At 37.5% G+C, this 24,922-nt stretch overlaps 1 pseudogene; it reads right to left on the bottom strand.

The window, feature by feature from the left end:
* Positions 1-2,334: 2,334 nt before the first annotated feature.
* Positions 2,335-3,553, bottom strand: LOC149260992 (two-component response regulator ARR14-like; annotated as a pseudogene).
* Positions 3,554-24,922: the final 21,369 nt, after the last annotated feature.

Raw genomic sequence — 24,922 nt, 5'->3', positions numbered from 1 at the left:
ACGAGTATATATCATATTGCAAATTTTAACAACACTTCTTGCTCAGCAACAAACATCATTTATATACAACATTTCACCTTTTTCTATGGGCTGGACTTTTCAGAAAAGTTTTGTGGTTAGAATCCAAAATAAGAGTTCTCTTTCACGGTTCACCATTGGAACCTTGCATGATTCAAAGCAAGGGTTTCATCACCATTGAGATGTTATCATCAAAACCAACGTAAAAACCTCTTGAATATCATATCCTCTACACATCACCATAAAAAGTAAATACTCCCGCTATAAAGCATACAAAACCAGATTGCACAATATTACAAAATACCCCATTAGTAACAACAGATGGCAAAGAATTTCAAATGATCAGTCATATTTGACAATCGTAAACAACTTAATTTTCAAATAAAGTTTTGTTAAATATTCTTGAAGAACTAGAACCACCATAATCCAGCTACACCAATGGTGCAAATCCTTACCAAATGTGGCAAAATAAATTTTTTTTAAACTTGGTATACTTGATGATGTTACTTATACAGGTTTCCATCTAGTTTACCAGTCTCCAAAGAGAAACTCACTATTGAGATGATGCAAACTACACTACAACAGGTCAATAACCCTTTTATCTCCACAGCTAATATACAGGTCAAGGTAAAAAACCTAGATCTTTGAAATACTCGTGTTCCAGAGCACAACGAGCAGTGATGCGTCTACTGGGCTCTAGGCACAGCATTTTCTGGGAGGGAACATGGTCGCAGAAAAACAAAGAAACAAACAACAAAGTTGTTAGCATCAAGAAAAATTCTTACCTAACATCCTTTGATCATATTCCAAAGAACAAAGATAATGTTTGTCCTCACCGAGAGAAGATCAATTCCTTCTGGCTCAAGACCTAGAACCATAGTTGCCAAATCCTGTTGAATGCAAAACAAGTGAAGAAAGTTTTAAATCATGCATCAATATCACCATGTCTCCCATATGTATTTAAAATGGAAATAAAACATGAATGTCCACTAAGTTCAGTAGAAAAAAGTAAATGTTATTGATAGGATGATCTATGCAAGAATAATCATAGAGATAATTAAGATCAATGATGCTTGGCCAAATTAAGATTCCTGTCGAGTGTTGTGCAAAAGTTATGCAATACAACGAAACCCCAACTTCCCTCTCTTCAAGCCCATAGCTTCACCTGAACTTCCCTCACTTCTGAAGATCTTGCAGTTTCACCTTGTATAAGGCCCAAAACATGACACATATTCTTAATCATTAAGATTATCAAGAAGCCCTTTTCTAACCTCCTCTAACAGGGGACTCGCAATTAATTTAGGAAATCATCATTTAATGTACTACAGAAATTCCATTATTTGCATTCAAAAGGGAGAACATGCAACTCACAGATGCATCAAACATGGAAAATAACACTGGGAGTAGTAGACTTGTGTGAAGTTCAAATGAACTAGAAGCCCAACATGCCCCTCATAGTCATTGCTCTATTTATGGAACAATTTACTAGTAGAATAGTATTTCATTTGTCACTTGGAACAAGAATTGAAATTCAAGTGGATGGATAAGCTCTTCTGGGACTCCTGGACTGCACCTTTTTGAAAATCGGTAAGGTGGGACCTCCTGGAGAAGTTTTAAGTTAGTAAGACTTTTTTTTGTTTGGCCAACGTACTAAGGGCCATCTACCATTATTGAAATATTTTTTAAGATCCTTTAAAGTTTCAAGTAAAAAGGAAAAAGAAACAGCTGCTCTTTTCCAGCATACTGGAAAACAGCCAAAATAAGAGCAATCTCTGACTGTCCAAAAACACCAAAAAACTCATTTCCAAAATTCCTACACCTTTGTCTAACTGCAAACACATCTGATGTCAATTGGGTCTAGCTCCACTGGTTAGGTGGAATGATTGTTATCCTCCCTAAAATAGTTCTATTCCCACATTTGGAAACTTGTGTTGACCACTAAAGGATAAATATTGTTAGCTTTTTGCTTTCCTCAGTATCAAAGGGCAACTCGTAGACATCCCCAATCAGAATAATTAAAATTGTTTTTAGATTTTAATATTCTAGTCTATCCCAACTTGTGTATGTATAGACAATTCAATTCCCCTTGCGTGGATCATTGATTTGTGGTTTGTATTGACCTTCTTAGAGGTTAATGGACAAGACAATCTTAGCTTCTCGTCTGCCTCATTCTCTATGTATGTTCTTCTGCTACATCGATAAGGATCTCTGGTATCATCATCAGTAATATTTCATTATTCATCAACACTTGCTAGGATAAGTTCCTAAATCTTTATAGTTTAATTGGGGGGTATATTTTTAAAAAGAATTATGGAATCAAGAAACTTTGTAACGATAAGCCTTGTATTGTTGAAGGGATTTGAGAGTCCTTGGGTCTAGTCCCTTAACGAATAAAATTGAACTTACTCCAATTCCCACATTCAAGCCTTTTTCACTATATAATGAAGCAACACTTTTCTCCCCTTGCTATAATTTCATCATCCCTCCAAGTATGTTATCATTTTCATCCTAGTATAAGGAACAATATGACTAAGCAAAACTATTTTCCCCTTGTTGTAATTTTATCATCCCTCTAGAGATGCTACCATATGCAACCTAGAATGAGAAACTAATAGTGTTCCAAGATGGCCCCATACAGTCTCTTTAGATGCAGTCAGCATTTCTACACACACAAAAACATAGAGACAAGATTTAGTACATCCTTGGAATTTTCTCTTTTAGAGACATGGAAAATATTCTTGCTTAACTTTGTAAAATACAAGAAAGGCATGATCTAATAGACTCTACAATTAGATTGATAGAAAGCATGCTCATTTATGTTCTTGAGATTGAAAAGGTTAACACACTAATTCTACATCACCTTGACTCAAATTTGTATTCTTTTTGGATATCCTGCTAATATAAATTTAAATTTTAAATAACCATATTATTTTTGTAACTTTGAAAATATAGTCTCTTTTTTTATCGATAATTGCAAATTACTTGTAACATTCTCCAGTGAAAGTCATTCGAATTTCATAATATTTATGATTTTCTTTGGAATTGCTCTTGTAAAAAACTTCAAAAAATAATGTTTCAGGAATTGGAAAATTTCCACCTACAGAACCTCTCACTGCTAGGTTGAGACATGTTAAGGAAGTTCAAACTTATTATCTCTTCCCAACCGATCCACTATAGAAACAAATTGTTGAAGAAGTTGCATGGTCCAGTGAACTCGTGCCCTCTTAATACAAGTAATGTCACCTGTAACCTCATCAAAAAATTCCCCACCACTGGTATCCTTCCTCCTTTTGGAAGAGGTGTCTGGTGAATCACTTACTTCACAATCCTCACATTCTCCCAAGTCAACCTTGAGAGATTCTATGCCCCATATATGCACTACATGTTTCCAAATGTTTCTTATCTCCTCTAACCTTATAGACTTAATGAAGTAATCATAGGCTCCATCAGTGATTCCTTTCATCACAACACTAGTATCTTCACTTGTTGGCATCACTACAGACATAATAATGCAAGGGAATATGTGGTGTAGCATGGCTCAACTAACCAAACTAGTTGAATCTTAACTTCCTCCATTAGATATACAAAAATAAAAGGGAAAAAATAATTTAAGTCGATTAGAGAAAATAGTGGAAAATAACAGTTAAAAACCTGATTCCCATAGTCAAAATATCAAGAAATTTTTGGATGAACTTCAACAATAACTCCAACTACTTTGAAAATGTTTTGGTTTGTTCATAAATTTGATGTTGCAAGCTATCTAGTGGGGTATTCAGATTTCATGTTCTAGAAGGGAAACCAATTACTTAGTACAAGAAGATCTAGTCCCAATCCAACAATTTAAAGCAGCCTGAACCTATCCTCATTTGGTAAGTACACCTTACACATAACCCTATCGTAATAGTCTTAGTTTTCCTTAACTATTGATATTTCTTGGGGAATTCACATGCATGTTGTCATTGAAACAATATACAATAGTAGTGTCTCTGAGAAAATACCCTACTGAAATCATATGTACACAATTGTAGTAACTATGAGAGAATCATAGAGTATCCAAATTAATATTGGTTGATTGAGCTTATGATCAAACTATCCCATATTACAAATTCCTCATCACACGTCACAACATCAGCATTATGACATGGTGTTGAGCATGACAAACCATTCCCATGAAGCCAGGACAAGAGGGATAAGACTTGCATATCCCTGTACAAATCCCCTTGCATGGATCACTGATTTGTGGTTTGTATTGGCCTTCTTAGAGGTTAATGAGCAAGACAATCTTAGCTTCTCGTCTGTGTAATTCTCTATGTATGTTCTTCTACTACATCGATAAGGATATTTGGTATCATTATCAGTCATATTTCATTATTCATCAACACTTGCTAGAAAAGAATTTGCAAATTCAAATATAGATCAGAGACAGGATAATTTATATTTAGTCTTAATTGGCTATTAGGTCATTTTCTACAAACCACAACTCTTGGAACATTGAAAACTCTATTCACAGTATAAGAAATTTTCTCAATTCTAGATTGTTCAATGCAAGGAGAAGAATGTATTAACTTTATAGTGGAATCTAAGCAATGAGTACAATACCGGAGGTCCATCAGATGGTGCTTGTGGAATGTATGTGCAGTCTCCCTTGGGGCCAAAGCACCAGCCATGATAACTGCATTGCAAATCCATGTCTTCAACTATCCTTCCTTCCAACAAAGGAGCCCTTCTATGAGGACAATTGTCATCAAAAACTTTCCAAGCTTGGTTGTGTTTGTCCCACCAAACAACGATGTCAAGGCCCATAACAGTGAATGCATGAGGCACCCTCTTACCCATCTTCTGACTTCTACTTTGGAATCATGTCAAACAACAGAGCTGAAGCCTATGCTCTCTTGCAAGGACTCACTCTGGCCAAGAGTTCTGAAATCCAAAATGTCACTGTGTCAAGAGAATCTGGCCTAATTATTTAGCATATGTTATTCAAATCTAATCCTGTGGACCCTCGTTTGTCTTCCATTTTGGAAAGAACCAAGAAAAACTATATTTGAATTTGAAAAGGTGAATTCATATCATATCTTTCACAGGCAGAGCCATGGCGGACTCAAATCCAATGTCACATCAAGGAAAAAAGGGTATATTATATGTTAACGATTGAGCTTATGATCAAACTATCCCATATTACAAATTCCTCATCACACGTCACAACATCATCATTAAGACATGGTGTTGATCATGATAAACCATTCCCATGAAGCCAGGGCAAGAGGTATGAGACTTGCATATCCCTGTACACACTTAAATTAACCCACATTATGTCGAATAACTACTTGGCTTTAGGAATATGGTTTTAAGGTAGGATTATGGTGTCGTCTCTTAATATGGAATTCGTTGCTTCTTTTCAATTTCAGGGAAGGGATGCAATATTTTCTTTTGGTGAGATCTGGCACTCTAGCTCCGGTTCATCCCATACAATACAGACCATGGTTGTGTCTTTGGCAAGGCTCGTAGTCAGTTCCATCTCAAAGTTTCTATTCTTTCCAACTCTCTGTATTCAATTGAGCTTAAATTTCTCATTTTAAAACTTGATGGTGGGTCTTGCTTGGGCAAAGAATCAAGCACTACCAAATTCGGCCTCGAATAATCAAAATTAGCTCTTAGGTTGGAATTATCTCCCTCATTGGTTTGCATCCCTGAAATTGAAAGCTCCCTCATAGAGCCAATGGACTATCAATAATTAAGAGAAACGTGCCTCACTCTACAAAGGCATGAAAAGGTAGTCACTACTTTGAATTCCCAATTCTGGTCTCTCCTTGACAACTTGAGCAAGCAGGAGTGTAGTGCCAATCTCAAACTTGAATTTTTGATGAGTATGTTGCTCCAACAGAGAATTCAGTTGGATGCTTTGCAACCAATGATTCCAGAGCTTAGCTGCTAGAAAGGAGTCAATTTAGCAAAACAACAGGATGAAATGTCAACTAGCTCACAAAGAATCCAATTGGAGCTAGCACTGAGCAGTTAGGATGAAGAACAGCAAAAAAGGCCTCTCCATGCATCCAGCGCAAATAAAGGCAACACAGTACCTGACACTCTTCTCAAGATCTGATATTTTGTTACAAAAGTCATGTCTGGTTATAACAACACACACTAAGTTGCTCTACTCTAGATCTATTACCGAATCATTGATCAAATGGAAGCAACTTCGACATGAGGAATCAAACAAGGGTCTAGTACTTTCCTCCAAAACTATCCCCACTTGCACATATGTTGAGGCAAAGCATATTAAAGAGGAAACTTGTGTTGAACACTAAAGGATAAATATTGTTAACTTTTTTCTTTCCTCGGTATCAAAGGGCAACTCATAGACATCCCCAATCAGAATAATTAAAATTGTGTTCAGATTTTAATATTCTAGGCCAGCCCAACTTGTGTATATATAGACAATTCAAGTCCCCTTGAATGGATCATTGATTTGTGGTTTGTATTGGCCTTCTTAGAGGTTAATGGGCAAGACAATCTTAGCTTCTCATCTATCTCATTCTCTATGTATGTTCTTCTGCTACATCGATAAGGATCTCTGGTATCATTATCAATAATATTTCATTATTCATCAACACTTTCTAGGATAAGTTCCTAAAACTTTATAGTTTAACTGGGGGATATAATTTTAAATAGTATTATGGAATCAAGAGAATTTGTAATGATAAGCCTTGTATTGTTAAAGGAATTTGAGAGTCCTTGGGTCTAGTCCCTTAACGAATAAAATTGAACTTACTCCAATTCCCACATTGAAGCCTTTTTCACTATATAATGAAGCAACACTTTTCTCCTCTTGCTATAATTTCATCATCCCTCCAAGTATGTTATCATTTGCATCCTAGTATAAGGAACAATATGACTAAGAAAAACTATTTTCCCCTTGTTGTAATTTTATCATCCCTCTAGAGATGCTACCATATGCAACCTAAAATGAGAAACTAATAGTGTTCCAAGATGGCCCCATACAATCTCTTTAGATGTAGTTGATATTTCTACACACACAAAAACATAGAGACAATATTTAGTACATCCTTGGAATTTTCTCTTTTAGAGACATGGAAAATATTCTTTCTTAACTTTGTAAAATACAAGAAAGACATGATCTAATAGACTCTACAATTATATTGATAGAAAGCATGTGCATTTATGTTCTTGAGATTGAAAAGATTAACACACTAATTCTACGTCACCTTGACTCAAATTTGTATTCTTTTTGGACATCCTGCTAATATAAATTTTAATTTTAAATAACCATATGATTTTTATAACTTTGAAAATATAGTCTCTTTTCTGATGGATAATTGCAAATGACTTGTAACATTTTCCAGTGAAAGTCCCTCGAATTTCGTAATCTTTATGATTTTCTTTGGAATTTCTCCTATGAAAAACTTCAAAAAATAATGTTTCAGGAATTGGAAAAATTTCACCTATAGAACCTCTCACTGCTATCTCATGTAACAATAATGATGAATTTAAATGGTCATATGGCTAGTAATATACTTTGCTTTCAAAGATATATTACGACATACGTTTCATTTTTGCATACCATCCCTGAGCACGTCTTTCACAACATTTTAGTCTTGGTTAGTTAAGGAGGAAGCTTGGTCAGACTTGTGAAGGAGTCTTGTGAACCACCACCACTCCTACACACAGTGTATCACACTTCTTTTTATGCACACATAGTGTATCTTAGGTATGCACACACAGGTTCCAACACTTGCTCCAAATTTCACATATCTGTCACCTAGCGTGCAAAAAGGGTTGTGTGATCTTCAAAATATAGCTATCAAAAGTGTCAATGTCATACAGTCCTTAGGCTACAACAACCTTAGAAAAGTTAGCATCCAAAAATAATACATAAGTAGAGCTACTTCAAATTGGATCAATCTTCAAATTGAATGCATATCACTTTCAACAAAAGGATAAGTATTTGTCCAGAACTCTTAATCGAGTTCTTCGAGCTAGATTGCAGATACAATGTTCATATAGGTTGGTAGCCAGTGGATTTCATCTTGGAATCAACTCGGAATTTTTTCATGAAAAAGGAGACTAATCCTTGAACATAGCCAATGATATCATAGGGTTTATAAGATTCATTTCATTTTCTGGGTATCAAATATGAAAACTCCACTTACTCTGAACCACGCACAATCTCCAAGTATGAATAAGCTAGAGAGACAAAATCTTCTCAAACAAAAGGAGGCTGGACCTGTGTACAAATAATCACCTTAAAGAATTGTATGTTTTCCTTGAGATACCACAGATGTGTTGCAAAAGAAGGTCGCAGACATAATTTGGAGAGACTGAAAATACACCCTTTAATTCAACCTCGATATGGCTTTAGACAAGTCTACAACAAGCTTTCATAGTGAATTTTAAGGCCCAAAGAATCCCATACAGACTTATTTTTTTAGGACGTAAACCAAATAAGAAAAGGCCACAAAGAATATTGCATTCAGAAAGTAAGATCGCAGAAGACAATAGGGTCGCAGAAGATATGATTCATGTATGACGAAAATTTAGGTGTTGCTCCATTAGTTCACAGACTTCAAAACTTTTACCTTTTCTAAGGATCTTCTTGACCACTACTGGCTGCAAAATAATTTCAAAGATAATTGTGCTAAAAGTATGCAAAGTCTGCAAATGTTGTATGCAGACACGAAGAGCCAGCAATAACCTATAAGCATATTCATATTCAAGTAGTTGGATGGTTGCAACTTACCTAGCAACGAGTCAATAATTCAGAAATGGTCCAAATGGAGGATTCTTTCACAAAATTGATACCCTGTGCTGCCTGCAACTAGTCACCAAACCAGATTTGAAAACAGGGAGCCGTATCACCCTTGCCCTCCATTTGAAAACCAAGAAATCAGGAAATCAGGGCGATTCGGAGCAAATCCAACCTCCCAAACCATGATTTGCAAGAATTTAACAACCTCCCAAACCAGAAAATGGGCGATGTGCAAGAATTTAACATCTCAAAGCTGAAAATCGAGCGATTTGCAAGAATTTAACCTCCTAAATCAGGGCAAGTGCAAGAATTTAACATCTCAAAGCTGAAAATCGGGTGATTTGCAAGAATTTAACCTCCCAAACCCAGGCGAATCAAGCCAAATGAGTTTTTCATGTTTAGCCGCCCTTTTTTTTGGGGGGGCTAAAATGAAAAAAATAATTATTTTTTAAATAAAAGTTGGGCTAACTATATCAAATGGGTGTCTTATAAAAATTTTGCCCCTCTAAAATGCAAAACCCCTTAAATTTCGCCATTGGGCTAAAATTCGCCCCTAAAATTTACCATGATTATGAGACCACCACTAATGAAGGGGAGGATGAAGAATTTCCTACAAATGAATATTTTCCAAGCAATGATGGTAATGAATTTTATAACTATGTTTATAATGATCATAGTAAGTATAATATTCCTCCTAATGATGATGAAGATGCTTATACGGATAATAATGAAAAGATGGAAACTTTACAAGAAAATATTGTATCTAGGAGTATTAGTAGAACTTTTCATATCAATCCAAAATATTCCAGTTATACAAGGTTTACGACAGAATATCTCATAAGGTCTATCGCTGATCTGATTTCAAGTGAATGTTGTCAAAAGGATTGCTTGAAACATATGGATTTCAAGTTTGCTTTGGAACAAAGGAATATATATTCTTCAATGAATAAAAGCATGCAAAATTCATTTTTAGTGGGTTGCATGCAATCTACACTACAAGGTTATGATTATCATATTGGGAATGTATTGATCTATAGAAAGGATTTCAAAATGTTGCATTCAATTGGTAATTTTTGTTTGTCAAGAATCCAAGAAAAACTGGAAAAAAATCCTACATATTATTCAAAAGTACGTTATAAAAGAGAGGTTGGGCCATCAGCAATTACTGCAATGTCATGGATTAAAGACTTATTTTCAAATCATGGAGAGTGTATGCTAAATAAAGACACAATACATATTCCAGATGATTTCTCAAGACGAGAAATCTATAGCTTATGCAGAGAATATGCAGAAGGTGCTAAAGGAGATGGTAATTTTATTACATATTCATATTTTACAAGTATGGAAGAACGAATTTAACAATGTTTGTATTCCTAAGAAGACAAGGATGGGAGTTTGCAATACATGTGCTTCTCTTAAATAAAAAAGGGATAAATTTCAAAGGGTAGAAAGAGGTACGCATTCATAACATTAGTTTTAAAAATTGGAAAGTTATCAATTATCAAAATATATTTATTAATAGGTTTCTTTTATTTTATGTGCAGATTCCATTGTCAAATCACTTCAAGAGCATCGTAATCAGCAAACAAGTGAAAGGCAAAAATTGTATAAGTATTGAAATAAGTGTTATCATAATCAAAATAAATATTTGGGTTTGATAATTGATGGTATGGACCAAAGGAAAACACTTCCACCACATTTTTCCCGCAAACCAAAAAAATTACAGGAGGAAAATTTTATTCATTTTCACCAGGTTGTTTGTATGGTCTTTAATGGGAAGATGTTGCCAAGGGTTTACTTCAAAACTCCAAATATTCATAATGATGCAAATATTACCATAACTATAATCCATGATGTGGTTTCTCATTGGTCTGGTATTCTTCCTAAAGTATTGTATCTACAATTACACAACACAATCCGTGAAAACAAAAATCAAGTTCTTTTTAGATATCTAAACATGCTTGTTGAATTGGGAATTTTTAAAAAGGTAAAGGTGGGTTTCCTTTTTGTTGGGCACACTCATGACCATATTGATCAGATGTTTAGTCATTTTTCAGTAACATTGAGGAGGAAGGATGTTGGGAGTTTGCCATCATTAATTGAATGTATTAAGAAATCATACGTTCTAGAGTATGTTTTTCATGTGTTCAAAGAAACTATTAACATGCAAATGTTTATTATGGGATCACATGGTGAGGAGAAATGCACTGAACAACTTAATGGCATTAGATTCCAGCATCAATTTCGTATCAATTGATGGTAAAACACTTATATGGGGAAAGAATTATTCTATTGTTGCAGAATGGGGGTTGTTATCAGGTTTAGCATTTTTGAAGTTCATTCTAGATCACCCAATATTTGCATCAAAGATAATATTATTATAATCAGTTGTTGAAATCCATAATGCACGAAGGCATAAGCGAGAGATAAATTATTATGAATGCCTGGAAGAAATAAATGGATGTATTAGAGATACATATGAGTACTTTGATGTTCTTGATTCAGTTTGGTGGGAGTCTTTTTTCAATAATCAAAGTGATATCATTTCAAGAACAGGAAATGAAGATACACTTTTGAAGACTTTATTTATTTGGCTGCAAAAATATGCCAAATGAATAGGAGGAAAGACACATTTTTGAACAACAACAATCTCAAGGAATTATTAATTCTCAACAGGTAGAGGAAAGAGAAATCTATATTGGTTCTAGAATATCATGTGCACAATGTGAAGCCATGGAAGGCCTTTACAGGGTTTTGTGTAGGATGTCGAGGAGGCGAGTGTTATTGCTAAGGTTTTGCAGTTCCATCACCAAAAATTTAGGGAAGCCCTTGAGATTGAAAAAAGACCAAACAATCTCAATAGAGAGGACGGATGGAATATCAGTAGTTGCTGGATCCTAGCCCTCTCTTCCTAGTCGTTTTCTTCCCTCCCTCCTTTTTTTTTTTTTTGCTTGTTCTTGGTCCTGGTTTCCCCTTGTTTTCCCGTTTCCTTCTCTCTTTGGCCTTTATTAGTTTTGGATAATCTTGAGTTGTTGGGTCCCGGCCCTCGCCTCTTAGTCACTCTTCAAGGTTATTTTACTTTTATTTAGGTTATAAGTATACAACTTCATTAATAAATTAATTTAATATTATTATGGTAACACTATTATATTGATAGTAACAATACAATTATTCCTTTCAAAACTCTAATAATAATTCTATTTATTGAAATCAATCTAGGATAATATGTTAAAAAAAAAAATTATATATATATATATATATATATATATATATATATATATATATATATATATATATATAATTTTGAAATATTCTTTCTAACCCCCTAATATTTCTATAATATTTGTAAATAAATACTAATTTAAGATAAATTTATTTTATAATTAATTTATTTCGAATTATAAGTTAACAAAATATGTCCCTTTAACTTTTTAATAAAAATATAACTAACTATATTTTAACATCTCTTAATAATTAATTACACTATTATTTATATATTTAATAATGTTTTTTTTTTTTTTAACTGAAACGGGTATGATTTATTTATTTGAAGAAAAGATTGGACTTACGCCATGGCAGCCATCATTACATTGCTTCTGTTTCTGTTTCTTGTGCTATTACAATATGCAGGTTCCTCATGGATTACAGGGATGGAATGAGCTTTCGTCATTTATGAGGAGTTGTCCTTTCCCAAGAGTGCAGCCTTTGTTTGCCATCAGATCTGCTTCACTATTCAAATTTCTGAGGATATGGAGGAATTTGTAGGAGTCAAAGTCGAGTAGGACTCTCTTTAATCTGTTCAAAGTTTTGTTGAGACTTGCATTGTTGAACAATTTTCCCGTGTTTAAATTTTTTATTAAGATCTCTGAGTCTCCAAAAGCTTGAAATTCTTTGTCTCCTCTGTCTCTGGCTATTTGAAAATCTTTGAGGAGGCCTTGGATCTCTGCTTGATTGTTGGTTTTCTACCCGATGCCCCAGCAAAAGTTGTCCCTTCTTGATCCGTCTAGGGCATAGATGACCCCTCCAGCTCCTGTTGTCCCAGGATTGCCTTTGGAGGCTCCATCGAAGAATATCGTAGTTATTTTTTGTTTTCGCCACCATTCTTGAATGGTGGCTTCGGAATCTCTTTTGCACCATTCCGGATTCACTGCATGAGGGGCTGATAACTGCTTCCGAGGGTAGGGGGAAAGGGGGCCCAACCACCTCTCTTCTTCAGGGAGAAGCAAAGAGTCATCTGAAAAATATTGTTGTTGGGCTGCTTCCAGGAGGAAGGATTTGGCCTTTACCGCTGCCGAGAATGGAGCTTGCAACTTTTCATTGAATATCAGGTCATTCCGGGTCAACCAGATCTGCCAGCATACAAATTTGGGGATAGCATTCCAGACTTTTCTCCAAAAGGATTTGCTGGGGATTTTGTTGGGATAGCATTGATTCCATGAGTCAAATAGATCAGCAACAGAGTTAAAAGGGGGGACTGTGATTTGTAGCTCATGAAGTATGAGTCCCCATACTTCTTTGGCAAACTTGCATTCCATGAAGAGGTGCTTGGCTGTTTCTAAGCTGCTTCTGCACAGCTCACATCTATGTGGCCCAGCTATGCTTTTTTTCATCAGGTTGTCTCCAGTTAACAGCTTGTTGTGGACCAGTGTCCAAAAGAAGAAGTTTACTTTAGGAAGAGCAAGCGGTTCCCAAACTTTCTTCCAAAAATCCAGAGATTTACTGCAATTCCTGATTGGCTGGAGGGCGTTGTAAGCTGTTGCTGTTGTGTAGCTTCTAGATTGCCCCCATCCCCAACTATCCTTCATTTTTCTGTTCACTGGGGCCACTTCTTCCAGCAATTCTTCAAGGGTGCACTTCTACTGGTTTAAATGATCTGGAACTCCAAAAAAGTCCCAACCTTGCCAAATATTGTGACAGTCCCATTTGGACAAATCGTAAACGTTGTTTATCCCTGCGCGTTCCAGCCAGTTTTTTAGCTCTACGAATTCTTCAATTTCTAAGAGGGGGTCTCGGTCCATTATTCTATCATACCTCAGGTTTGTTTGTTTGCCATTCCCTGGAATCTTGTACGCCTTGCCTTTGAAGAAATTCAGACTTTTACTGCATAATTTCCAAACCTGAGTGTTGTTGCTTGTTTGAGCTGCCTGTAGATTTCTGAGCGGCACCTTGTGGGCGTACTTTGATTTCAGCGTATCGCAGACAGGATGCTTGGGGTCTTTGAATAGCTTCCACATGATTTTTCCTCCCATCGCCAAGTTGACTAATGCAGGATCGCGGATTTGTAGTCCTCCCTCAGAAATTGAACGTTTGACCAAGTCCCATTTCACTAAGTGAAATTTATGTTGATTTCCTTTCCCCCCCTACCAGAGGAAGTCACAGATGATTTTGGAGATTTGATCCATCACACTTTTTGGAGCGAGTAGGAAGGCCGCTTGGTAAATTGGGAGCTTATATAACACAGACTTGATCAAGATGACCTTGCCTCCTTTTGTGAGCCAATATCCTCCCCAGGCTGTAATTTTTTATTTAATTTTGCTGATAATTTCGGACCACAGCGACCTCTTGTTGAAACCATTTGTGATGGGAAGGCCAAGGTATTTTATCTTCTCCCAATGGGCATGTCCGTTAAATCCAAGAAGATTAGAGATACTTGTGAGCTCTTGCTGCGCAATGTTCCAACCGTAGACTTCACTTTTTCTTTCATTGATAGAGGCTCCCGAAACCCTGCAATAGCATTTAAGGACAGAGTCAAAGGATTTGGCTATTCTAACAGAGGCACCTCCCAGGAGGAGAGAGTCATCCGCAAAGAGAGCGTGGTTCTGAGCTGGAGAGGTATTGGAAGGTTTGAGGCCAGGAAGGGAGCCTGAAACTTTTTCAGCTAATAGCTTTCTACTGAGGGAATCTGCCATCAGGATGTACAGGAAGGGAGAGAGCGGGCATCCTTGCCTGAGGCCTCTCTGGGCTTGGAAAAAAGAGGTAGGACGACCATTTACAAGAGGGGCAATCCAGGGGTTGTCAGTACAGGCAGTGATGAGATTGACAAAATGGGGGGAGAAGCCATAGGAATGGAGGACTTTGTAAAGGAAGGAGCGATTGACTCGATCAAAAGCATTGGCCATGTCAAGTTTTATCAACATACCTTTTTCTTTTCGTTGTTTGCTTGAGTGAATTATCTCCTACACTTGGATGACATTATCCAGGATGTGCCTACCTTCTACGAAGCCACCTTGATTGTTGGAGATCAGCCTGTTGAGCAGTGGCTTGATCCTGTTTGCTAGAAGCTTTGCCAGAATTTTATAGGAGGTGTTACAAAGCGATATTGGCCTGAATCTAGCGAAGGTTTCAGGGTTGGTTTCTTTAGGAATAAGGGCAAGGTATGTGTAATTAGTTCCTCCTCCTACCTTGGCTTTTTTCATGAATCCTTTTATCATCTTTATAAGATCCGCTTTGATGATGTCCCAGCAAGTCTTATAAAAGTGTATAGTGAATCCATCAGGCCCAGGGGCCTTATCCGAGTCCATAGACCAGATGACTTTAATGATTTCTTCTTCAGTGATGGGATTAATGAGAGCGGAATTGTCTTCAGGGCTGACCAGGAGAGGAATGTTGGAGAGGAGATCAGCAGTTTCCTCCTCGTTGGCTTGATTACCTGCGGTGTAGAGATGTCTGAAATGTCTTTCAGCTGCCTCTTTTATCTGGCTGAACCCTTTACAGATCTGCCCCTCTACTGTTGTTATTTCAGAGATATGGTTTCTAGAGAGTCTTGCTCGATATTGGCGATGGAAGAAGGAGGTGTTCCGGTCGCCAGCCTTCAGCCACAGACTTCGAGATTTGATTCTCCAGTACTCTTCCTCCATTCGGAAAGATCGAAATGATGAACATTGAATTTTTACTTCTTTGTCAAGCAGCGTTGGTGTGATATCTCTGCTTTCCATTTCGACTTGCAGAGCCTCTAAAGACTGAACAATTTCTTTTCTTTGGCTGGTTGGATTTGGGGCAGGTTTCTTTATCCATTCCTTCAGGGCTTGCTTTGTGGCTTTGAGCTTTTGTTCCCACACATAACTAGAGGACCCTGTGACGGATTTGGCCCATGCTGTTTTCACTATATCTATGAAACCGTCCCTTTCTGTCCAAAGAGGGCTGAATCGAAAGGGGATTGGACCTAGGTCTTCTTCATCTTCCAGAATGAGCTGAACTGGTTTATGATCTGAGGTCAATTTGGGTAGGATTTTGGTGATAATTATCTTCTTGTTCATCATCAGAGCACCTTGGACTAGGAATCGGTCCAGACGGGCAGAAATATGATCCTCTCCCACTCTGTTGTTGGACCATGTGTAGAGCCCTTTGACCGGAATGAAATCGAGAAGATCCCACTGTTGTATGAGGTCTTCCACCATGGGGAGCATGGGGTCTCTGCTGTTAGTTCCTCCCCTTTTTTCTTTGGATTTTAAAACGATGTTTAGATCCCCAGCAAGAATGATATTGCTTGGGGAATGCTGCTCTAGGAATTCAAAAAGGGAATTCCAACAGTCTCTCTTTTCAGAATACAGGACAGGTACATAAAGATTGAAGAGGGAGATGGTCAACTTACTTGTACAATGTGTTAGTTCCGTGAAGATCCAGTGTTGGGTCTCATGGGATTTGTTCAGCTGGAAGAGATCTTCTGTCCAAAGAGTTGCGAGCCCTCCGGATGAGCCTCTTGAGCTGACTGCTCTTCCTGTGCTTTTCTTCCATTTCTTCTTGCTGATGTCTAGAAGGGCTTTCCCCTCTATCTTAGTCTCTTGGAGCATGAGAATGTCTGAGGGTTCTATTTTGAGAAGATCCTTGACCGCTTCTGCTTTCGAGGGGTTACCCAGACCTCTACAGTTCCAAGAGACGAGGCGCATTATTTACCAGGGGTGGGGTGGGAGCCTCCCTTAGGGGGCCTGTTCCTGGAGTTTCTCCCGATAGACATCTCTATTGTGGGCTGGCTTCCTTGGGTTTTGAGCCTTTCCACCTCCTCTTCCCTTGCTTCTCTGCGGGATTTCCTGCCGACTTTTCTTGTGGGCTGCTCGTAGGTTTCCTCCTCTGAGGAGTCGGAGCTATCAGCTGGTTTTTTCCTTGCTACATCTGCATATGAGGGATTGGAAGGGCTTCCTTGGGAGGCTTCCAGATGAGCCATTTCCTCATCTTCTTTGTTAGTGATAGGAGGAACAGTCTGATCCAAATTTTCCGGGACTATTGTGGCTGGCTTGCTCTGACTGTTTTCTTTGTCGTTTGAGTTCTTTTCTTGGGTGGGGTTGGAGCTGCTTGGTGTCTCTTTCGGAGTGCCTTTCCCGTTGCCTTTTTTATGATTGGTGGTTTTTTGTATTAGAGTCCATTGCTCGCCATTCTGTTTGTCTGGCTGTTCTTCCGCCTTTTTCTTGCAATGTTTGGCGAAGTGCCCGTAGCCATGACAATGTCTGCATTTAAATGGAAGTTGTTCATAATCCAACTCTTGGACATGCGTCCATCCTGCGACTGTAAGTTTAATGGCTTCCGGAAAACCCTCCTCCAGGTCAACTTCGACACAGATGCGTGCACATGAATATTGATCTTTTCTTGCAGCTTGATCTATGTATTTTCCTAGGCCATTGCCAATGATCTGGAGATACTTCTGATTCCAGCATTGGAGGGGGAGATGGGGAATCCGCACCCACACCGGTACAACAGATGGGACATCCTAAGCTGGATCGAAATTTGGCGACCATTTGTTGAGATATAGCCCTTGGGGGGCCATAAAATAAGGTCTATTTCTGAAGATTAAGCTTCTATCTTCTGCACTTTCAAAGATGAAGACGAAAAACCCTTTGCCTACGAAGTAGCTTTTTATTCCTTCTTTGATTAACGGCGTCCAATTCCTTTGTGTCCATTCCTCTACCAACTTGGGAGAGGGCCAGAGGCCCGTGAACTGGCCTATGAGACCTCTCTCAGCAAGATTCAGAGCTGCTTTGCAGGTTTCTTCTTCGGGAAGGGCTACCGTGGGAATGGATTCCATCTTCTTGACGAACTTCTGTTGATTGGCTGAGGGCGGACGCTTGTTGCTCGAGGCAATCATTGCTTTGAAAGCAATCACCTCCGGGGGAGGGGGCAGGGGAGGGTCCAATGGATCCGGACCCCCAGAGGGCGGCATGGCTGGGCGCAGCAGATCTGGAGCCTGATCCAACGCTGGCACAAGCGCTCAGCAAGGGAGATCGCTTCGCACAGCAAGAGAAGGCTGCCGAGAGGGTGGAGGCAGCCCAGATCAAGGGGGTCGAGAGCTAGCAGGCCCAGCAGCAGGAGGCTGCCAGGCGGGGAGGCCGCAGGAGGCAGCACAGGGGAGCTGGTCGGGCCGGCTAGGTCGAGCCAGCGCTGGTTTCTATATATTTAATAATGTTTTAACTAACTATTAATTAATTTATTTTAAAATTTATTTATTTTAAGTTATAGTTATAATTATTCGTATAACCCCCTAAAGTTTCTATAATATTTGTAAATAACTACTAATTTAAAATAAATTTATTTTATAATTTATTTATTTTAATATATATTTTGAATTATAAGTTAATAAAATATGTCCCTTTAACTTTTTAATAAAAATATAACTAACTATATTTTAACATCTCTTATTAAGTAATTACACTATTATTTATATATTTAATAATTTTTTAACTAACTATTAATTTATTTATTTTAAAAATTATTTATTTTAAGTTATAGTTATAATTATTCGTAGTCCTTTTAACCTTTATATAACTAACTATCAATTTAATATTCATTGGAATTATAAAAATAGAGGTCATGCCCTTAATCCTGTTCAACTAACCGTTTCCCGGTCAAATTTAGCCGTTAGTCCATATAGTCGTTGCTTGGTCAAGAAATATAGTCGTTGGAGGTCCTGCTCAAACTATTTAATAGGCAAAGCTAGATCTGTTTCTTCAACTTGTCCTGACGATGAACCACACTTGTTGGTTCGAAACGCGTCGACAAATGAAATTTCATGTGATTTACGCCGAAAATTTTCTCATAAAACTTAAGGTTTTTAATTCCATGGTTGAAATTTGTCAAAATCTAAAGGTTTTTCTAAGTTATGATATTTTATTTTTAATGCTATTGTTGAAAACAATTACGATTTCATGGTTTTTTAAAGGCAAGATATTTTATCTTTAACAAAATGGATGGAGATTGTTGGAATTATCAGATTTGAGACATGATATTTTATCTTTAACATCATGTCCTAGAATTGTTGGAATTTTATGGTTTTTCAAAGTCCTGATATTTTATCTTTAATTTCATTGCTAAAAGCGTCAAAATTGTAAACCGAATTTTTCTTTTTCTTTTTTGACATCAACACTTATTGTTTTGAAGTTGTTTCGTTCATCCATTTTGCAAAACAAAATGGTTTTTACTTCCATTGAAAAAAAAAATAATGAAAATTTACCCTAAAAAAACATTATTCTCACATACACAATTTTCGTTTTTTGTGTTGTTTTTTCATGTTTTTTTGGGGTTTTTGGGCTAGAGTACCCATTTTGAGGTAATGGTTCTCGTTTGATCAATAACCATGTTTTGGGTGATGTGACAGTGCATAGTAAGACTCGATTGCAACAAGGTAAAAAGGTAAAAGAAAGAAATTGGGAAAGAATTCCTTTGGTTATGTTTGGAAACCCTAATTCCAAACAAATGAGTGTTTTGCATACAGGAAGTCTTCTTAACCTGAATCTTGCCTGACATTATCTGGATATGTGCTAGATTCATGAACATTTACTTGACATGTATATTAGTTAGTCTCTAGTTACAGGTGGATCTTTCAAGGGAAATGGAGCCCCTTGATAGATGGCATGGATGTGTTCAATTGCAAGCAACGTGCTTGGCACAACAAGGTAAGGTAACTAGTATATTGTTATGTTTATTTATGCACTGACAGTTATGTGTTGATGGCAGTATGATGCAAAGGATTGCATGGAAAAGAGGCTACAATGAAATCTTGAAGAAGGCATGGGTTGAGATTTCCTTGGGAACCATGGGGATTGATTCATGATGTTTTCTACTAGTCTTGTGCTTTTGTTCTTTTGGTGATTTGTTGTGCTTGATTGCGGTTTTTTTGGTGTCTTGTGCAGGGCCATGCCACTTTGATTATGGTGTCGTATTGTTGTTGATTTTCCATGGTTTTCTTCTTGTTTTCTTCTCGGTATTTCCTTTTATGTTTTGGGAGTCTTGGGAAATTGGTTGGGAAAGAAGAAAGTTGATAGAACATGCGAAGAGTTGTGTGGAACCCAACAGGAGATGTAAGGCTTGGATAAAGCTTGGTGGATGTATAAGGGCATTTGAAGGAAAGAGTATGACATCCAATTGGACTGGTTGGGTCCATTGGTGTAAATGGACGATGGAAGGATAGTCATGGGAATGGTAATCAAGAAAGGTAAGATGAATGGCTTTGAGGTGTCATATGCCTTGGCTATGTTGGGAACTATTGTTCTCGATGTTGCACATGTGCTACACGCATAAAGGGAGTTCTCTTAACCTTGACCTTATGCTATCTGATAATTATGTTATGATCATGATTATGATGATTTATATATGTATATGCATGTATATATGTATATATGTGCATCGTTGTCTGACTAGATCATTATTGCTTTATGTTGATGTATATATGTATATATGTGTATGTATGAATATCGTTGTCTGACAGGGTCATGATTGTTTATGCTAATGTTTATATATATATATATATATATATATATATATATATATATATGTGTGTGTGTGTGTGTATGTATGTATGTATGTATGTATGTATGTATGTCACTGTCCAACAAGGTCATCAGGGATTATTCTTATGGAGGAATGATTGCTTATGCAAGTGAATGACATGACGCGCTTCATGACTTATGAGGAATCAAGTGGGAAGAGTAGTCATGAAAATATATATGAGGTTGATATCATGTGGATATGAATTGATATTGTATGCTTGTATTATGCCTATGTTTATGTTATGATAGGTAACACTAAGCGATACATCAGCGAAATAAAAGCAGTGTGGTATACGGCATGATGGGACAAGCATGGATAAGACACTCGAATCAAGACTGCTTGGTAGGGACATTGTGGCTTTGGATGTTTGGTACTAATGTTGTACATATGGTACTATGTGCATGATGGATATGCGGTGATGTGTTCATATGGTACTATGTGCATGTTGGATATGTAGTTTTGTGTATATAGGGTGTTATGTACATGTTTTATATGTAGTGTTATGTACATATGGTGTTTTGTGCAAGTTGTACATATGGTGCTCTGTACATATGGTGTTGTGTGTGAAATAGCCCTGGAGAAAATTCCACATAATAAAAGTTAATAAATGTAAAATAGTATACACGATTGATGGGACACTTATTCCAAGCTAAATGTTGGGCAAAATCCTAGTGATGGGGATCACTTGTAGTTTTTAATGGCTAAAGAAATTGGTAAAGGCAATGGCTAAGGCTTTGGAAAGGCAAAATGGCATTTTAGCGCAATTATTTATGAAAATAATGGAAATTAGGATAAAAAGGAGGTGAAATGTCACATGTTGCATGTGAGGAGGAAAATGAAGAAAATAGAGGCCTCATTCATAAAAAGGCTTCTTAGGATCAGTTGGTAACCTTTTGTTAGTTCATTGTTCGAGCTCTCTCATTATTCTCTTTCTCTCTCATACTCTTGGATACTTAGAGTTTTCTTGGAGCACTCTTGGAGAGTGTGGCATACTTGGATTTGTGGATCAAGAAGGAAAATGAAGAGAAGGAAAAAGCAACAGAGCATTGGGATCAAAAACTAAAACACATTTTCGTGCAAGTACTGAGTTGCATGTATGTTTTCTTCACTAGTTTTGGCATGCATGGAATATGCATGTGGATTGTTGTTCATGTTTTGTCACTAGCATGGAGGATTGCTTGGATTGACAGTTGATCGCATAGCTTGGGTTAAGTTACTAATTCCTAGAGCCTTGGTTGGACAAACACTCTGGAGCCCTGTAACAGCTTGGGTTGAGTTACTAGTCTCGTAGCCTTGGTTAAAAAATTCTCTGGAGCCCTTGGTGGATTGAGTTAATAGTCCTTGAGCCTTGGTTGGAAAATCACTCTGGAGTTTGGCGGAAACTGTGGGTTGAGTTACTAGTCCTGGAGCCTTCGTTGGAACAAACTCTCTGGAGCCCCGGATGGTTGGGATATAGACCGATCTGATGATGGTTTTGGTGATGTTCGACTGTGAGGTGGAATCACTATTTGACGAGTTGAGGTGGATGGCCTCTCGAATCCTTGGATGGTTTTGGAATGATATGTTTTATGAGATCCCACATTCATGCTTGGAAAATGGCATGGGGGTGAATGGCTGAAGAGATATTTGGCTCAACCATTCTATGGTCGGTTGGAACATGGAAGTCCCATCCCGAGTTTGGAATTTGCATGATTAATGAAAGGCTATTTCTCCTTGTATTTCTATGAGCATTATGATGGATTATATGTGGTCTATATGGCTAAAATTTTATTGGTATTTGTTTAGTCAATTTAGTGTTCCTAAATTGATGTCATTAATTGTCAACCCGGGGCTCGTAAGCTGATGAAGTGAAGGTGTACTATATGTACTTAAGCAACTTTCTTAGAGATTTTGTCGTTTGGGGGTGTTTTTTATGGTTAACTTATCTTCCTAAGATGGAGTGATGATTATAGACATATGATTGCAAGTGTGTGAAAAGTGAGTTCTATATGAGTGAAAGTGTGTGTGGTTGGTGATTCTAATTACTTGCTGAATTTGTAAAGGAAAAGAACTTGAAAGAAATGAATAAATTGAAATGACTTGAAAGTAAATGACCACGTTCTAATGGCATTAGTCTCTATCCATATTGCTGCAAATAAAAGAAATAAGAAAATCACTTCAAGGATTGATGATAATGATTATCTCCTCCTAACTCCCTGCTTCTACCACATAGTACTGCGTAAAACACGATTAGGAGGTAGCTGAAGACAAATCCAAGAATTGATAAAAACTCTAATTGACAAATTGTAACACTACTAAGCCTTTTCCATCATACTGCTTCCTACATATGTGATTATGTGTAACAAATGGAAAAAGTATTAGTGTCACAAGCCAAGACTACTCAAAGACAAGCTGCAATTAATTAGTGTTCTGTTCTCTTGAAATATAAGCCATTCATGATAAAGAGAGCATAAATTAGTTAGCATCCAACTTGTAAAACTAAGCTAAAAACTAATCTAGAAAACAGAGTAAAAAGGGCAGCATTATGAACAAGACAACTGCAACTACCATTAGATATTAAAGCAAACACAACACACTTAATCCCGGGTGAAAACCTGCAAAGAAGTAAATCTGATCAGTGAAAATAAAGGCTGCAGCAGTAAAGAGAAATCAAGCTGTACATAACTCAAGAAAAGGAAATGCTGAAGATGAAATAAAGAAATTGCAGAAATAAAACATGAAAATACTTTACAAGGCTAATACGAACAGGGGCCCTCCATTCATATCATCCACAAAAACTCAGATGCTCTTAAGTCTTCAAAACAACATTGTTTCCATTACTTTATATGCAGAAATACATAATCAAAAAGTGCTGGAACAGCTCTTATAAAAACAGAGTTTAAACACGTGCTAAAATTCTCACAAGTGCATAAGCTACAGCATCTAAAAGTTAACATAAGCGTACGCAGACGCAAGTATATATAGGCATCTGCAAGATGGCCTAATACGTAAGCATAAAAACAGAAAATAAATTGACTGTCATGCGTATTAAAGGTGCAGGTAACACGTCATAGGCTTCGTGGTCAAGCTGGAGGTCCTGGTCGATATGGGCAATGAATCTAACATTAGATCATGTCCCCCACGGCTTTCAAAACACGGACAAGTCACCTTTTCCACCGACGTGATCAAACAGCTTACATATCCACGTTAAGCTGCCTTTATTTGACCGAAACTTGACCCCCTTTGACCGGAGGTACAAATGACGTGGCCGGCTGAACTGATGGCACAGGAACCTCGAGCATGTATATTCCAACATGCCCGCGTGGCTCATTCTGCAAAATAGCACGTGGAACCTTGAGATCAACAAAATGGCTGCGGGATCATTAGATGGCTACGGAATCAGCAGATGGCTGCGGAATCAGCAGAAAGCTGCGGAATACCTGCAAGTATGTCAAAAACTAAACAAAACAATCACCCATTAGCAAAGCTCACTTGATCATGTTTAATGACAACTAATGTAATGATCTGGGTGGAAAATGAGGCAAAAGAGAGAGGAAAGTGATGAAAACAGTAGGTAATGATGGATGATAAGGTGTAAAGTAGGGACTCTACATACCCCCACTACGAGGGCATTGCATGTCCTCATGCAAAAATACTGATCAATCAACCTGCTGTGATGCCTCTGCCAAGACATCCAATCTCCTCTTCTTTCTCTGTGTAGACACATTTACCCTTGGCTTCTTTACTAAGCATCTGAACTTTAGGTTGATCAAGGCTCTGTTTCGCTTTTTGCATCTCTTCCTTAACTTTTTGTTATTTCTTTGCCACAGGCCCAAATGTAACATGGTGTTATCGTGAATCATCTTATCCAATTTGGCTTGCTCTTTCAACTTTTCATTTTCTTGCATGATATGTCGATTTAGAACCTCAACCTCAAAAATTTCCTGTTTCAAGGAGTGGACTTGTTGTTCTAAAGGCTGAACATTACTTGGGCCAGCGGCTGCTTGCTCCAATGTTTCCAGATAATTATACACTTTTTGCTGCTCCGGGTCCACTTCAGGTGACTTTTTGGGACTTGGTTCATAATCAAATTCAGATCCATGTTCATGCTCAAGTTCATGTTCAAACGGACTTTCCTCACGTGGAGGAGTAGTCTCAATGTGCTCAGCGTGTGGAGGACTTGTAGCACCTTTTTGAGGTGAGCTTAAGTCAATGAAGAATGACTGTTTACCCTTTGTGGCCCCTACTTTTCTATTTTGCAATCTGCTGCTCCTTCTTACAGAGGTGGTACTCTGTTTTCCTTTTGGTACTTTTTGCTTCTGTTTTTCCACCTTTTTAGAGAGGGCAGTTTTATGAAGTTTGGCCATTCTTTGAGCTAAGGGCTGAGTGTCTTCCTCACTAGTA

The sequence above is a fragment of the Pinus tabuliformis genome, chromosome 6 (genome assembly GCF_031772625.1).
Source record: "Pinus tabuliformis cultivar Carrire ecotype Pingquan chromosome 6, CPIR1, whole genome shotgun sequence".
NCBI lineage: Eukaryota > Viridiplantae > Streptophyta > Pinopsida > Pinales > Pinaceae > Pinus > Pinus tabuliformis.
The sequence above is the reverse complement of the archived record's forward strand: the minus strand, read 5'-3'. Positions and strand labels throughout refer to the sequence as shown.